Source organism: Lissotriton helveticus, chromosome 4_1 (genome assembly GCF_964261635.1).
Source record: "Lissotriton helveticus chromosome 4_1, aLisHel1.1, whole genome shotgun sequence".
In the NCBI taxonomy this organism is placed as follows: domain Eukaryota; kingdom Metazoa; phylum Chordata; class Amphibia; order Caudata; family Salamandridae; genus Lissotriton; species Lissotriton helveticus.
In genome coordinates, this window is record NC_136063.1 from 185,757,624 (window position 1) to 185,775,866 (window position 18,243).

An 18,243-nucleotide genomic window follows, 5' to 3' on the forward strand; every position below is an offset into this window, starting at 1 on the left:
CTACCTTGGTGTGAGGTGTCACACTGCAGCAGATGGTGATCGGTGCCCAGAGTGTAGCTTCCGATGGAGTTCTGTGGAGTATCGGTGATTGGTGATCTGACCAGGGTTCACGGTCCAGGCACAGAGAGGTGCAGATGTGGTTGCCTTTGGTCAAGGCCCTGCAGTCTTGGGGGAGTCTCCGCTCTCAGGGTGGGATCACCGCAATGAGAATTCTCCCTTTGTGAATCAGAGCCTGAGACTTCAAATTTAGACTTCAGACCTAAACTTAGACTTCAGATCTCAACTTAGACTTTAAATTTAGACTTCCGATCTAAACTTAGACTTCAGGCCTACACTTAAACTTCAGGTCTAAACTTAGACTTCAGGTCTAACTTTAGGGCCTGATACACAAAGTGTTAAATGCTTAGGAAAGTAACGAGAGTAGAAACTCAGCACCAGGGGTGGAATCTCCCCACTGCGCACTGCAGAGAGTGTGCCATGTGTAGATTCTGCACCAAGTGTGGAGATTCTGCACTCATAACCTCACTACACGTACGTAGCTTTGAGAATCAGTTCCCCAGACTTTAGCTCTAAAGTTAAACTTCAGGTTTCAAGTTAAGTTAGACTTCAGGTCTAAATTTAGACTTCAGGTCTAAACCTAGACTTCAGGGGTAAGTATACCTATGTGAATCGGGCACATAGATGTAACTGGTCTGCTACCATGGGAGTCAAGCTATCCTGGCTGAAGACGGCTGATAGCCAGAAACCAGTAGTAGGATGTTTGATTCCGGTTAAGGGAAGACATGACTTGGTAGTTCGGGCTGGACTGTTCCCATGAGGCACAGGGTCAAGGCTGATTTGCATATGGCCATGTCTGAACTGGGGTGGTGTGGTGATCAAAAAAACGATGGATTTAGGCCCAGATCTCTGTACTGGGGTAAATGTATGACATTGTTCTGCCTTCTTTCCATCAACTGTTGTTTTTGCAACCATGGGACAATGAACGCAGGGATTCCTTCCTCAAACTTAGAGAAAGCCTCTCTTGTGCCTGAATGCCTGATTCTGAGCAGCCTTTTCTTTTGTATTGCTCTGAGAGGAAAGGGTGTTCCCTCTCCATACTGACACTGACTCATCTTATTTATTTATTTTTATTTTTATTTTCAAAGTTTTATATAGCGCAAACAAAATCTTTGCAGATATCAGAGCGCTTTACAGAAACGAGGGGTAAGGGAAACAAGGGGGTGGTTAAACAAACTTTTTGGGTACAAAAATAGTAGTAGGTAGTAAGTGAGTAGCAAAATAGGATAGCAATCAGATAAAACAAAAAGTACAGTTAGACAATCAGATAAGCAAATAATACAAAGTCGGTGCAACGTGTTCGATATATCCAAAAAGGAGTTCAAGTGAATTTAGCCATAAGGATGGCTTTTACTTCTTTCTTAAAACAAGCAGTGGAGGAGATAGCCCTTGTTTCGGGAGGGAGTGCGTTCCAGATCCTTTGTGCCATTCCAGAGAAGGAGCGTTTATATGTTTTTTCCTTCCGGAAACTTCGCGGTTTCAGGAGGAGATTTTTTGTGCTTCTGGTGGATCTCGAGCCCCCTGATATAGTCAGCTTTTGAGTGAGGTAATTGGGTGACTTGTGGTGTACAGCCATGTGAGTCATACAAGCGATTTTCAGCTGTATCCTAGCTTCGAAAGGCAGCCAGTTCAGGGATTTTAAGTCAGGGGAAATATGCAAATGTTTTCTTGATCCAGTGATAAGTCTCGCTGCAGCGTTCAATGAGGCTCTTAGGGGTGCGGTTGTTGATAGGGGGAGTCCGCAGAGAGCGACGATTCGTTAGTCTATACGTGGTATGACTAGGGCTTGTACTGCAGTTTGGAAGTCCTTAGCTGGGAGGAAGGGTTTAAGTTTCCTCAAAGTGTTGATTTGGAAATTCGCTCCCTTAGTTGCTTTGCTGATATGCTGCTGCATGTTGAGATTGGTGTCAAGTGTGATGCCTAAGGATTTCGCGGAGTCCACGATAGTGGGTTGGACATTGAGTGCAGTTAGGTGCTTGAGCCAGGTTTGGGTGGTGGAGATTTTCGAAGGAGGTGAGATCAGAAGGAACTCAGTTTTCAGAGCATTTAGTTTAAGGTGATTATCGGCCAACCATGATTGGGTGTTTCTGACCGTAGAGTTCAGAAGTTTGATGTCTTCCGGTGATTGTAGTTTGAGATAGAGTTGAGTGTCATCGGCGTACATGTGAAAGTGAACATTAGATGCTTGTAACAAAGTGGTGAGTGGTTCCATGACTAGATTTAACAAAGTTGGGGATAGGGAAGATCCTTGTGGGACGCCTAATGTTACAGGCACAGATGGGGATAACACGTTGTTGATCTTGAACTTTTGGGACCGGTTATGTAGAAAGGAAGTGAACCACTTGAGAACAGTCCCAGATAGACCCATTCTGGTGTTTAACAGCTCAAGTAGATTCTCATGTTTGACGGTGTCAAATGCTGAGGAGAGATCAAGTAGGATGAGGAGGCAGGTGTCGTTACGATCTATGATTTGGAGGGCGTCATCAATTATGTGTGTCATAGCCGTTTCCGTACTGTGTCTTGCTCGGAAGCCTGACTGATGAGGGTTGAGGAGGTCAAACTGATCGATGTATTTTGTCAGTTGGAGTTGTACGCATTTTTCCAGCAGTTTGGCCAGGGTGGGGATATTGGTGATAGGGCGGTAATTGTTTAGGTCAGCAGGGTCAGCTGTAGGTTTCTTGAGTATAGGCGTGACTTGTCCCACCTTGAGGGAGTCAGGGATGAGTCCTTGTTGAAGGGAGCTGTTGATGATTTTAGTCCGAAGTGGGACGAGCAGGGGGATGAAGTCTTTTACAGCATTAGCAGGTAGGGGGTCTGTGAGGTGATTAGAGGGTTTCAAGGTGCCGAGCAGTTTATTAATTGTTTCTTCTGAGTAGGTGCCGAAGGAAGACCAGGCCGCGTTGTTTTTAGGTTGAGTGGAAGTTATGCTGGTGGGGCTCGAGTAGCGGCTTACATCATTGAGGAGATCGCTTCTTATGTTATCAGTCTTAAGCTCAAAGAAAGCAGAGAAGTCTTCACAGGATGGTATATCGCCGTTGTGCTGTTTGATTGTAGAGGTGGTTCCTTGGTTTGAGTTTTGACTAGTTCAAACAGTTTTCTTGGGCGGTTTTTTGCTTGATCGAGCTGGTGGCTGAAGAAATCTGTCTTTGAGCGCTTGATTTTCCTAAAGTAGGCGTTTCTCTTTTTCTTAAGAGTTTTAAGGTGCAGTGCTGAGGGGTCTGATCTCCAGGTGCACTCTGCCATTCGCATGGCATGCCTATCTTCGTTGAGTCTACCATCATACCATGGGTTAGAGTTCTTGGTGGAGACTCTCTTCAGTTGCAGGGGGGCGGCTTCATTGATTATTGAGGTCATAGAGTTGAGGTAGAGGTTGGTCAGAGATAGTACGTCCGAGGCGCCAGTAGGGGGAAGGAGGAGATTGCAGCTGTGGGAAGGTAAGGAGTTGGGGTTGAGTTTCTTCAGGTCCCTTTTCCAAATCTTGGATTTGGTGGGTTGAGCCGGGTTACGTTTAACTTTTTCGTTGATGAAGAATGTGATAATGTGGTGGTCTGACCAGTCACATGGTTGGATTGCCCCCAGTTGGATGGAGTCCTCTTTGACGATGATAAGGTCGAGGATAGAGCCTTTGTCATGGGTCGGGCTGTTGCAGATTTCAGTGAGGTCAAGCGCGTTGAGGAAAGTTTTAAGACTATTCACCACCGCATCATTGTGATCGTTCCAGTGGAGATTGAGGTCACCCAGGTAGATTTGAGTGTTCTGCCGTCCGGAATTGGTTGAGATCGTGTTCATGAGTTGTTGGGTGAAGGTGAGGTTGTCCCCGGGTGGGTGGTAGATGACATGTAGAGAGCATACAGGTTTCCCCTCGCTGGTGACATCGAGGCAGATGAGTTCACAGGAGGTGAGGGAGGGAGAAGTGGCTTTAGTAACAGAGAGGTTGCTCCTAAAAATGCATGCGATTCCCCCGCCCATCTTGCAGATCCTGTCAAGTCTAATGATGTGGTAGTTGGGGGGGACTAAAATGTACATTATAGGTGTAGAAGATTCAGTAAGCCAGGTTTCGGTCAGAATGGCTAGGTCAAGGTCCATATTTATGATGAGATCCGCGATGTCGGAGGAGTGTCTAGGGGCCGATCTACAGTTGAGTAGTATGCATTTGAGTCGGGGAGTGAAAAGGGTGGTAGAAGGTTCTAGAGAGAGGGGGACTTTTCTAAGGTTATTGGGGACGGAGCTTCTGTTGTTTTGTGTGGGGGGCCTAAGGGGATTTGAGTGAATCGTGGGTATGGAAAGGTGTGTGGTTGTGTGGTTACGGGGAACTGGGTCATATGATCGGAGGAGGGTGTGTATGTCGTGGTCCGAAAGGGGATTGAAGGCTCGTCGGGGGCGGTTGGCGTGATTGCGACCGGGGGTAGAGGTCCAATGTGGGGAATGTTGAATGAGAGAGTCAGTGGGGAGGGAGGGCGTGTTGTTGGGCGGGGAAATGGTGGTGGGTGAGGGGTGTCTGGGGTGTATGAAGAAAAATTCTTTGATAGTGTGAAGATCTTCTATGACTTGGAGGAGGGTGGACATAATCTTGTCCAGAGTGGGACTGGGGATGGGAACCGAGGGTGAGTGATTGGATAGGGTACTAGAGTGGGGGGGGAGGGGTGCACTGGCGTTAGTGCCGGGCTCTGTGGTATTAGTATGTGGGTTGGTATTCGTAAGGTGAGAGACTTTGGGGCGAAGGGTGTTGATGAAGTAGGGTGGAGGTTGGTGGTATGAGTGAGGGCGTCGGTAGGAGGCGGAGTAGGCGAGAAGGGGGTTGAGTGCAGGTTAGGGATGGCGGGGGTGCAGGTAAGGTAGTGGGGACTGAGAATGGGGGAGAGATGGAATGGGGGAGGGTCCTGTTGAGAGGAGGAGGACTTAAGGTAAGGGGGGTGGTGTGTTCTGAGAGACTAGCTGGGAGAGTGGGGTAGTGGGGACTGAGGGTGGGGGGGAGATAGAATGGGAGATGGACCTGTTGCGGGGGGGGAGTTAAGTTAAGGGAGGTGGGGAGTTCTGGGTGACTAGTAGGAAGTGTGAGAGAGGTGTTAAGGTGGGGGGAAGGGGGGGTGGGGGTGTGGAGAATGAATGAAGGGGAGTGATCTACGCCTGTGATTGAGGGGTGTGAAGTAGCTACAGCGGGAGGGTGCGTGACTATCGGGCTTGGGGGAGGGGAGAGGTGCGTGACGTTCTGATGCTGTGCTAGGTTAGAGTGGTTGAGGGTGGGGGAAGATAGACGATTAGGGGTAGGGGGTGTTGTGTAGTCAGAGGTGCTTGCAATGGGGGTCAGACGGTTGGAGATATGTTCTTTGAAAGTGGGGAACAAGTTGTCGAGTAGGTCAAGGTTCCTGTCTGTGGATTGAAATAGGATGATCCCGTTGTTGTAGATAGTGATGGTAGCGCGGCCTTGAAAGAGTTGGGATGGTGTGATAGAAAGTGTTAGGCCATGAGCGGATTTCCTGGTGGTGGAGATAGTGAGTAAGGAGAGGAGCGCTTTTCTCTATTGTGCTCTACGTATAGTGTAGAAGATGATATTGGTGCTCTTGGCTCCATTGCTCAGTGAGAAGTAGGTGTCCACGAAAGGGGTTTCAGGGTGGGCCTTCAGGAAGTTGTGTTTGAAACGTTTGGCGTTTTTTTTGGTGAGCTCCGGTGGGTAGTTAATTTTATATGTGTGCTTGCCCGTGCGTTCCATGTTGGGAGTGGTGGGGTAGGTAGAGGAGGGAGGGTGTGTGGGTAGGTGTAGTTACAGAGAGCTATAGGAATAAAGTTGTGACTAGCCTTAGGTAAGATCAATTAATGAAGATGACTAGTCTAAGATGGCCGCCAGTGAGGATGACTAGTCTAAGATGGCCGCCAAGTAGGAGAGATAGTTAGTGAGGATGACTAGTCTAAGGTGGCTGCCAGTGAGGATGACTAGTCTAAGATGGCCACCAAGTAGGAGAGATAGGTAATGAGGAAGACTAGCCTAAGATGGCCGCCAAGTAGGAGAGATAGAGACAAGAATAGTAGTCCTCTGTCTGTTGTTGTGAAAGTTTAGAGAGTTTAGTTTCGATTTGTGATCCGGGACAGGTCGGGCTAGTCCAGTATCTAGGTGGCTTGGTGGGGGAGGAGAAGTCTTATCTCTGTTTTGGTGACCCCAGACCGAGTTGTTGTGCAGCCTCGTGGTCGTCTGGAAGTAATGGAGGCGATTTATTGCTCCAATTTATGGCCCCAGCCATTTTGGGCAGTGAAAAGGCTATATTGAGAGTCTAAAAATTAACACTGAACAATGTAAATACCTTGCACAGTTCCTGTGTAGCAGGAGTTGTGCAGACATCGGGGTCATCATCAGCTGTAAATCGTGGTATTGTGCATCAATTTCATGCACGGTCTGCAGGTCAGCTCACGAAAGGACCCGGTAAAAGCAGTGGTACCAATCGGGTTTGTGAAAAACAAATTGAGTTGCAGCTGCCCGATCATGCGTGTAGGGTACACGGGGGATGTATTGATTTACGAGATTGCCAGTGCGGCAGCGGGCATCTGGGGGCCAGGACGAGCCTCTGGGGGCCAGGACGAGCGTGTAGACCACCGTCCTCCTCGGGTGCCGGGTACTCTCTTAATGGCAAAGGATCTATTGCATACTTCTCAGCCATTCTTGACCCAGTAGCTACATCGTTGGCGAGTTGCCTAATGGCAGTGGCCTCATTTGGTGGCTGCATTCAGCAATTTGAGGCTTTTTTATGGTGTTCCCCTTACAGTCATGGTTCTGCACTCTGTTGAAAATTCTACTCACCTGCACTCAGACCCAATAAAAGGACAATAGCAGACTCACAAGATATGAACAAGTTGTCCTTGCTGTGAAGAACAGCACTCTGCGGATGTGCTCCTGCCTCAAACCTGCCTCACTGTTACCTATGCCTGGTACTGATAAAAACAGTGATGGGATAGAACATGATTGCCTTGACGTGACAGAATTGAGTACCAAGCCAAGAACAGACATTCAAGATATCCCTCTGGAAGAGCCTGATTATGTGTAGTTTTTGGAGGACTCTTGCTTGAGAGATAAAAGAGTGATTTTGAAAGCAGCCTATACTGTTTGTACCTTAGAAGGTGCAGCGGAAGCCATCTATTTGCGCAATGTAAATTCTGCATATGTGGTAGAACTGATCGCCCCTTACTAGAGCTTGTTGTGTCTCTGACAATGTAAGAGTGACTATCCATGGTGATTGTCAGTAGGAGTTTGGCGTGGTCCACGGTTTTGGTCCCAGAGTGGTTTTATGACCTTGTCTGGCTCTGCTAATGGAAGCAGACACTGCATTATGAATTTGCTTGCGGCATTGCAGATGCCTGCTCAAGTAGCTGTGGTGAAGTGTAAAGCACACAATACCTCTTGGGTCTTGCACCTTCAATGGAGAATATGTAACCAACTGATTAAGTGAAACATCTATGACCTTGATGTTGACTTTTGCTGATACGTGGGAAAAGTTTAGAGTTTGCAAGAAGAAGCACCAGAATGTTAACAGAATAAGGAGATAAGGAAAGAGTGCACAAAAATAAGGGTAAAGGGGCATATGTACAAGGAGGTAACACTGCATTAGTGGCACTTTTCCGACGGTTTTGTGTCAAGATTTTTATCGCCTTATATACAAGCTGCTGCTAACCTCTGTTAGCTGCAGTTTTCCGGTAAAAACGTCCATCATAAAGATTGCCACTTCTGTTAGCGATAATGACATGCAAGGGAGGTGTTCCCGCCCAAAAACGGCCGCTAACCCCACATAGTGATATTTACAATGGGATTCCTTAAGTCTGGAGGACCAAAAAAACTGCTTCTATCTACAGTTAGAGGCAGTTTTTTAAGATCAGAAAATAGCTGGTTTCAAAAATGAAGATAACCCTTGGGGCCTCGTTTCAGCAGGTTTTGTTGCTGGATCTCGCTGCAAGCAATGTTGCTGCACTGCCCTGCAACAAAACTACAGGGCAGGACTGCGCACCATCAATAAGATAGTGGCCATTCCTGAGCGTCACTCATGAAAAGTGTTGCAGCTCTGCGACAAGACAGCGTTGCAACACTTTTCACTACCCCCTTCTTGTGACACCACGGATGCGCTGTATTTACTGGATAGCGCTCCATGACGCAAGTAATGACAGATACGTCTGGAATCCTGACGTATCTGTCTGCGCTAAAGACACCCATTGCTGCAGTCGCGTCACAACCATGACACAACTCCAGCAATGGATGGGGCCAACCTATCTCTGTGGCACTGTGTCACCCTTACTCCGGTCGTCATGCCATCATGCAGGCATAAGGTACTGATGCAGTGCCATTCTTGAGGGGTGCCCGGGTGTCGGCGCAGTTGCAGTTCCATCGGTGGCAGTTGCGCGCTGCTGTGTCATCGCCTGTAAGCGATGGTGGAGTGGTGGTGCTGAGGGAGTTGGTGAGACGTACTTCAGTGGCCTTGATCCAGCTGTGAGGGTGGCAATGATGGCCGTTGTGTACGGTGGGCAGGGTAAAGCCGTAATGTATACAATGATGTTCGGTCCAGGTGACTCCGGTGTTGTGGCTGTAGTTCAAGTTCCCGATGGTGGAGGAGATGTGCTCAACCATGTGTCCTGCTATGTGGCTTGCTGCAGTGACTAGATGCTTCAGTCTGATGTTGGGGAGCTACCCCAGAAGGGGTTAGTGTTCTGGTCACTGGGGTTGTCCAGGTGGAACTTGAGTTCGCCGAGTAGGATGTCGTTGGTGGATGAGAGAGCTTGGTATGCAATGAGGTCTACAATGGTATCGGAGAATGAGTGTCCATGGCCTGGGGGCCTGCAGAATAGGGTGCCGCAGAGGAAGGGGCTGGGGTTGGTCCGGATCTGGAAGTTTCGGTCTTGGGTCATTAGAGTTCGTGGTTAGTCGGAGTGTGCTTCTGTAGGTGGCAGGCGGTGTGGTGTCCAGGGTTGATGCCGAGGTGGGTGCTGGCGCAGTAGGGGTGGAGTGTCTGAGAAGAAGGGTCCTTGGTGATGTGCATGGTCCAGGGACAGATGGACGCAGACAGGCTTGCTTATGGCTTGCCTTTGGCACAGGTGACGTCCATTACAACGCAAATCCAATAATGCAGGTGCCTTTACATCACATTCCATTACAACGCATTGTGAGGTCTGTAATGGGGTATTTTTAATTTTTAGGGTGGGTATGGGTTTCGGGTGTCGGAGATGAAATGTAGGGTGTATTATGGGATAAAAAAATAGAACTTTGGGGTGTGTTTTGGGGTTGATCATTAAAATTGGGGTGTGCATGTGGGTCAAATATGGAACTTGGGGTGTGCATTTGGGTCAAATATGAATTTTAGGGTGTGTTTTGGGGGCTCAAAGATGAATTTTAGGGTTCAGGGTTTGCTTTGGGGGCAAGGATCAGTTTTAGGGTTGCACTCACTGAAGTGGGAATAGTAATGTTGACATCTCCGGAATACAACACCTTCCCTACTGTTTAGTATTGTAATGAAATGCGATATGCGAATGGTAAGCGTCGTAACTCCATATATACCTTTAGCACACCAGTGGTACGCCCACTGCGCATGGCCACACAGCGGCCGCCATTGAGAACTGCTGCGGGGGAGACTGCACAGCTGGGGGGTGGGAAACGCCGGAAAGAACACTGGATGAGGCGTGGACATGGGAGGGTGTGTGTGAGCTGATGTTGTAAATATTTAAATGAGAGAAATCTTACCTCGAGGCTGGGTCCCGTGTCTACGTTGCTCCTGCTCTCCTGAGTCTGCATCCAGGAACAGGAAGTAGGCGGCCAGGCTCCCTTCCCCTAAGCCAATCACAGGACTGCAATGCGGCGATAGGATCGGTCATTGATGCCAGGACGAGGGGCTGGAGATGTTGGCATGTTCTCCATGTAGGCTGTAATGCAGCCTGCATTGCGAACAGGACAGTGCGCATGACTGCTTTGTGCAGCCTGAGTGGGCCAACCAAACAGTCACTGCGCACTTGAGTGGGCATGCCACTCCACCCTTGCCCTGCTCCATGAGTGGAGCAGCCCTACCCACTTGCCTGCAAAAGAAACATGGCACGATAACATCAGGAAGTTATCATCATGTGATGATTGTTCCTCTTCTTGCACTGCTTGGAAGCAGTGGGGCGACACTCTACCGCCATAGCGGATGAGCCGACACTGGGGGTGCGTCATCTACAGGTGCTAGGCCTGGACGACTCAACCCCTTGGCCTGCTCTGCTACGTGCCCCACCTTCTCCTTACCTGGACATTGACACCGTGGCGCAATCCGCTAAACTCTCTCCAAATCTGTGACACACCCAGCAGGAGCCTCAGCCAGGTGAGATATCACAAGCGTGAGTACAGCAGTCGCCGCCAAGTCCGCTGGTGAACCTCCAGATGCAGTTGATGCAACAGGGCCCCCTTAGGCGTAAACTTGCAGCGATCCCGAAACAAGTTTGGCGCAGCTCAGTGGCCTCACCCTCCACAGCATCCAGCCAGCACAACCTCATCCGGCCTGTGATACAGAGAGGTGCCGGCCACCGTTGGTAATCCTGTCTGTGCATCCCGGTGTAGTGGCTGGATCGTAGTATGCAATGCAGACCTCCCTATGTTGGTGCACAGAAGCATCTCTACCATTCACAGCTCCAAGGGGAGCAAGGCGGTCTTCTAACACAGGCCAGCAACGTGTCTCAGTGCGACCGGCCAGACATCACCACCAGGTACGGGTGATCCCCACGCCTCAATGTCTACCGCCTCAGCTCATCGACTCCACAGCTCCTCTGCATTCCACTCCAGGCTCCAGACACAGGTACAGCGAGGCATCCAGGCTCCAGACGCATGTCCAGTGATGCATTCAGGCTCCAGATGCAGGTCCAGTGAGGCATTTCAGGCTCCAGACAAAGGTCCTGTGAGGCATTCAGGCTCCAGATACAGGTCCAGCAAGGCATCCAGGCTCCAGATGCAGGTCCAGTGATTGATTCAGGCACCAGACGCAGGTCCAGCACTGCATTCAGGCTCCAGACGCAGGTCCAGCGACGCATCCAAGCTCCAGATGCAGGTCCAGAGAGGCATCCAGGCTATCATCCTGGTCATCCTGGATGTTGGGTGGCTTGAGGGGGTTGTTGATGTATACTGCACTTGACCCTGGCTGCTCCATTCTGCATTTCATTGTTTTCTTTGCCTATTTTCTATTGGAGGTCGACTGATAGGCAATTTGTTCCATTAGAGCAAAAAAAAGCACGTTGGGCTGACTAACGTGCGTTTATTTACCGCTAATGGGCATTTTGTTGGTTTTCGCCCACTAACGCCCGGAATTCCTATCGCCATCACGCTAATGTTAGCGACAGTTTTCACCGCTGATCCCTGAAGCTATCGCCATGTAGTGATGTATTGTACATACGTCGTTAACAAGGCAATAGTTTTCAGCGGTACACAGCGGTAAGAGAACTGCCGCCAACTAGCGGTAGCGGTAGTTTTTGGCAGTCCTTGTACATATGTCCCAGAGTTGTTGTTTCAGTAGTGATATAGATTCCTGAGCCTGACTCCTTTTTTAAATTAACTTAGCATTAGTCTGACTGAGTTATTTTCCATTGTCAAACAAGCAGTCTGCACATTTCATGGCATGCAGGCACATTCTGTTTACACAACAACACATGTTTTTTTTATTTTCAGCAGAATTGGAGATATGAGTCTGGCCAAGAAGCCCTGAATATCTATTTCTCAGGATTGCCTGGTACAGACAGCAAGATACAAAGATGATATGTGCAGAGGTGACATGTATTAGGAACACTGGTTCCAGCTGGAAGTTTCCATTGCGTTTCTCATTTGTTTTTAACTCACAATCAGCTAGATTAATCAGTGGCCATTTTGTTATATACATCCTGAGACTTGACATTTTGTGTTAGAGAGGCCTTAGCTCCAGAAGTATCTAGAAGTCAGATTCCTGACTGCTGGCTACAGTCCCTCTTGTACTGGGGTTGGAAACATCGAACATCTAAAAAACTGGGTTACTGGTTGGGGGGGTTTGAAACCCTACTCAAGCAGCAGCCACAATCCTTGTCAGGGTGAAGTCACAAGCAAACCCCAGCTTATCCTGTGCTCACCCTCGGGTAGCTTGGCACAGAGCAGTCAGGCTTAATTTGGAGGCAATGTGTAAAGTATTTGTGCAGCACTTCAAACAGTAATAACATGAAAACACTACACAAAAAGGATCCCACAACAAATTAGAAAAAAAGAGTTTATTTTACTGAATAAAACAAGACCAAGACAAAAAATATCCAGCCAAAAGATCTGAAGAAATGCAGTTTTAAAGATTTCAGTAAAGACAGCGCCAAAAGCCCCAAAAACCACTTGCACGGGTCGTGCAAGACTGGGAGAAAATCACAAGTTCAAACTGACCATGATGGAGAGCAGGTCAGATACAGAGACCAGGTTAATCCCACTGAAAAGTTACCTTCTCAGTCCAGCGCAAAGAGTACCATTTTTGTCAAGTGGGCCACGAGGAGCAGGGAAACGTTGTCAATGTTGCGCAAAGAGCAGGCCTACCATCGCAGACGGGCATCGCTGTAGCGTGAAGATCCTGTTTTTGCCACGCAAGGTCAGGCCAATGCTTCACAATGCCACTCATCGTGATTGGTTGATACTGTAGTGCGGAGGGTTGGGCTGATGGAACTCACATTGCTGGGCTGTGCAAGTGATAGAGTTTCAGTGCCAACGGGTCCATTCACCTTTGCGATGATCCCTCAAAATTCAATTCAGCCTCTCTGAGGACACTCAAAGAGTCCAAGGACCTAAAGAGCACCACTTTGGGGCAGGCACGTGCTCCTTCAGGGTCTGGCTGCTGGTTCAGGTGATTGTGAGCCTAATATATCCCTGTGGCTCTGAACCAGGGGCCAGAAGATTAGCCCTTGGAGTCGTGCTGGGAGTCTGTTCTAATCCCTCTGACTCATGCAGCAGAGAAGCAATTCAGCATTGCAGCAATCCATCAAGGCCGTAGTCCAGCAGAGTGCCAGTCCTTTCAGCAGCACAGCATTTTCAAAATTACAAATTTAATATCCAACTTTACCATAAGATAGGATTTTTCATTACAATTTCAAAGACACCAAACACCAAATGGTTCCCTGTTCCCATTTGGAAATGACATCCTATTAAATGTAACAAGGTAACCCACTATGTTCTCCTATGAGAGGCAAGTCTTGCAGTAGTAAAAAAATAATTTAAGAGTTTTTTACTACAAGGACAAAACTTAAAGGTGCATGTTTAATGTTTTAAAAACAATGCACCCTTACCTCTGGGTTGGCCAAGGCCCACTCTATGGGTGACGTATATGGAATAAAATGGAAGGTTTGGGCCAGGCAAAAGGTTTATTTTGCCAGGTCAAAATGGCAGTTTAAACTGCAACACACAGGCCGCAGTGCAAGGCCTAAGACATGTTTAAAAGGCTACTTAAGTGGGTGGCCCAATCAGTGCTGCATGCTACTACCAGCATTCAGTTTATAGGCCCTATTTACATGTAGTTCCACTTTATAAGAGCCTTATAAGTAGATTAAATATGCCAACCGGGTATAAGCTAATGTTATTATGTTTTAAGGAGTGAACGCATGCACTTTATCACTGGTTAGCAGTTGTAAAGTGCACAGAGTCCTAAGGCCAGCAAACATAAGATCAGCAAAAATGAAGGAGGAAGGCAAAACGTTTGGGGAAGACCAACTTAAGGCTGACAGGTCTAACATAACAGAAGCAGAGTTCAGCTAAGCTCTGCTGCCAATGCGCATATTTTCTTTGAGAACAGCAGTTCCCTCATTCTCCTGCTCCAGCTGCGAGTCTGATAAAAACAGAGGCACGCTGTGTTCAGGTATGCAGGGTGGCAATCCAAATATTCTCTGATTAGGCACAGTTAGCTTACTTCATGCTCTCAAAGCACTGATAAGAGTAGGCTGAAGGATCTAGGTAACATAATGCTGAGAAACATGATAGAAATGTGTAGTGTATGTTTGTAGATTTCACATTTCTAGCAACCCTACAATGCATGTACTTAGTAGCAGGTTACAGCATAAAATATTATTCAATGTACATTGTGTCATTGTTGGTACAGATGGTTGAATGTGACCTTCTAAGTGCAAAAGGTGGGCTTCCCATTTACTACTGAAACCTTAAAACCAAAGGGACATTGTTTACCAGAGAGCACCTCTCCCCATGAGAGGGGGCAAAGTGGGAGTGTGCAGTAAATCAAATTTCACTTCCACATATATAGCATTTGAACTAAGTTCATGTTTACATTGTTAGGGTATCTAAACCTGTAGGCTTGAGGTAAACCCCTAAGCAACATAACAGTAGATAGAAGACCTGTAGTGGCTGATTCCATGTTGCCCCCCCATGGCCCAACATTCCCATGGTGCCATTCACTTAGGTCGAGATGCAATGATTCGTTTCTTTCGCAATTATTGGTTCAATGCCCAGATCTGTGTTGTTCTAGCAGAGTTATGTCACCGATGTGCTGCCAGTCAACGGCGAAATGCAGGGAGGAGAACTGTAGTTCTCACAAGCCATATAGGAAGATTGAGTGGTCCTTTCAATTGCATGAAACGTGATTTTGTTGAAATGACTGTGTAATGGGCTCTGCTATATTCTGCCAGTGGTTTGGCTCTTTTCCTGGTGTTTCAAGGCATTCCCCTCTAGGAGAAATGACTGTCTTACTGTGGCCAAGCAATTGCAAAGGGAATTGATACCTCTTTTGGTATCACAGGGGCATATTACCAACCAATAGAGATAATTTTTGTCTCTAACTTGTTTAGAGACAAAAATTATCGCCGCAAATCGGCGATTTTTATCGCAGATAAACCTTTCTATTAGCAAGGTTTATCGCAAATGCGATAAAAAACGGCCGCAATGCATGAATATCGCTGAAAAGTCAGCGATATTCATGCATTATCGAGCAAATGCTCTTAGCCATGTTATCCACCTCCCATTGGATAACATGGCTAAGAACTGCTCCTGGGCAGGTGTTAGCTTTTGGAGATATTCGCGCTTAGCGCGAATATCTCCAAAAGTTGGTAATAGGAGATAGCGATGTTAGCGACTGTTTCCAGTCGCTAACATCTTGGCACGCCCACTTTGCATGTCATTAGTGATAAATATCACTGACATGCAAAGCGGGGCCCAAGATGGTCACTATCTCCTATTAGCTGTCGCTAACTGGTGTTAGCGACAGCTTGGTAATAGGGAGATAATTTTATCTCCGCTTTCTTGGCTTTTAAAGCCAAAAAAGCGGAGATAAAGCCCTTGATAATATGCCCCACAGTTTCTCTGGAATCAGTCTGTGGTTGTTATTTCAAGAATGAGGTGATGAAACATTTGTGTGCAGCTTTGCAAGTAGATCAGAGGTTCCACTGTAGTTACAGACCAGAGGATTCAGGCATAGTGGAAAAGATAACCGGCACACTGAAATCTCTTCCGGCTAAAGGTCACATCTTTGAAATGTCTTCATGCCCTTTTGTTGGTACTGATGAGTCTAAGAAGCATCCCGGATCAGTGGACAAGATTGTCCTCTAGTGATATCCTCATGGGCAGGGCAACTAGGCTTCCTGCTGTGCTTGTAAATATTGTAGGTGACATGATTCTTTACTACTGCAAAAGCCCGGCTGATGTGGCATACTGTCTCTTACCAGGTTGAGTTGGTGACTCTTCTTCCAAGGCAAGAACAGTGCCATGATCCCAGTCCTGGTGACTGGGTTTTAGTGAAGAAGCAAGTGAGGAAGTGCCTGAATCCCCGATGGTGTGGCCCCTATCAAGTCATCTTAGTACCAAACACTGCTGTTAAATGTGGAGTGCTTCCAAACTGGATTCATACCTCGCACACCCAGGGAGTCTGACAAGCTGGAAGGGAAGTGGTGGCATCCTCACTGATTTGCAAAGCCAAAATCTAGCACATCCTGAGGGCTCAAAGAGAGAAGAAGGGCTTGCACAAGTGTCTCGAAGTCAATCCGAGACAAGTGCAGAGCCTGTGATGAATGAGCCTAGAGCAACCACAGTGTACCGAGCTGAAGAAGCTGTAGGAGGGGGCCCAAGCAGCGAAAGGTGGCTAAGGAAGGGTGAGAAACTAACAGTTTCCATGTCTGAGGAGCACATCCAAGATACCATCAATGAGGAGACAGAAACAAGTAAGCAAAGTGACAGTGACATTAAACAGCTAGTAGTCAGGTGATAAAGAAGGACATAGGTTCCTAGTCAAAGGTACTAAGTCCCTGAATGGACATATTTTACTGAAAGAAAAGCGGACCTGAGAATACCTGAGGCTGAGAATCGACAAACTGCTTTTGAAAAACCTCCATTATTAAAGCTGCCACATTTACAGTTCCACTTGTTTTATGTTATTTTTGCATCTTGCATTTCTTTTCTCTGATTCAGGAGAAACCATGTTGATCCTTTCACTAAATCAACTTAGATTAACAGTGGTCATGGTATCAAACATTTCTATTATATTTGTGATCTGCTTATTAATAAATCTGAGTTCTCCTGCTAGTGAATTTACCCCTACATTTAAATCTAACATCACTGATGTAGAAGAGCAGCCTTGACTTGGAAACATTACATAGAGACAGTTCTTTTGCACGAGTGCTCTCGTTTAATGCATGAAAAGGGTTGTTATGCCTATACCCATCTGCCTGCAACTGTGGCAGATGGCATGACCTCCCATCACATCCCACTCACTTATGGTCTGTTATGTAGTAGGATTCTGTGTGTTTTATATTATCAGGAATACTTTGGTGTCTGTTTACTAAGATTTAATGCCATGTTGAGTCACAAAAGTGTTGCAAAACGATGCTAAATTTTTTTTCACCTATTTACTTTTCGGTAGTGGAAGTACCTGCCGGGCGGTGACGTAGGGAGGGGCAGGGTGGGGGGGTAGTAATCTATGGATTACGGAGGTTTACGGGTCAGTAAACATATAAATAAATAAAACAAATTTTGTTGCGTGCACTGCATCGCATTTGGGGATGCAGGGCATGCAATAAAATTCGTTTTATTTATTTATATGTTTACTTACCTGTAAACCTCCGAAATCCATAGATTACAACCCCCCCGCCCTGCCCCTCCCCCTCCCCACGTCATCACCTGGCAGGTACTCCCACGACCGACCGCGGCGGATTACTTGTTTTCCACTGGAAAGTAAATAGGTGCTTTGCATCACTTAGCTCCGAGGGGCGTACCCTGGGTAGTGCAGCTCCCCACCCAAGGGTTCTGACCCTAAGCCCTATTTACTTAAAAAAGTAGACAAGGTTTGAGTCCGAAAATAGAACCCATTTCCCATTGGCTCTATGAATGAGAAATGCTTTGTTCCGGCTTTGGACATGTGCTGCACATACAGCACACATACAACGTGGGAAACGGTTTAAAGTTAGCCTATTCCCTCCCAGTACAAAACCTATGCTATATTCACAAGGACACCCATGCTCCATGGTGCAAAGGTGTGTCCATGCAGCACAACTGCAAATTTCGGCACCGGCATTAGGGAGAGGGGAGCAGAGTGCCATCATTTTGTAACTATAGTGTTATCTTGCTCTCCCCTTTTCAAGCAGCACAGCATTTGCAGCTGCTTCACTGTGGCACGTGAGAAACTGGTAAATCTGGCCACAGGTGTATTAATTTGAAAATTATGGTTTAGTCTTTTCGGAACTGCCTTTGTATAGACGTTTAAATCCCCACTCTAATGCTATAGATATGGATTCTATGTGGAACTTCTGAGGTCACAAGTCAAGCTTGCAGTGCCAAAGCCCACGACAGAATTTGACCTGTAAATTAAGTAATGATTTTATTGATGAACTGTAAAATATGAGGGATAAACTAGCACTAAAGGCAAAGAATGGTAAGGATGAAGCTAAAGGTGTGTAGGGAAAGAAAGAAGCGAAATATAAATTAACTGATATACAACCAAAATTGAGTTTAGTTGGGGATCAACAAGAGAAATTGAGGGCCTCATTTATAAAAAAAAGAGTTGCATTGCTGCTGTAAAACAGTAAATCAACACTTTTCACTGCATCTTCCTTGTGACACCATGGATGCGCCGTATTTACTGCACAGCGCTCAATGTCGCAAGGAGTGACAAATGCGTCAGAAATCCTGACGCATCTGTTGGCGCGAAACTCATGCATTGCTGGAGTTGTGTCGTAAGCATGACACAACTCCAGCAATGCATGGGGGAGGCC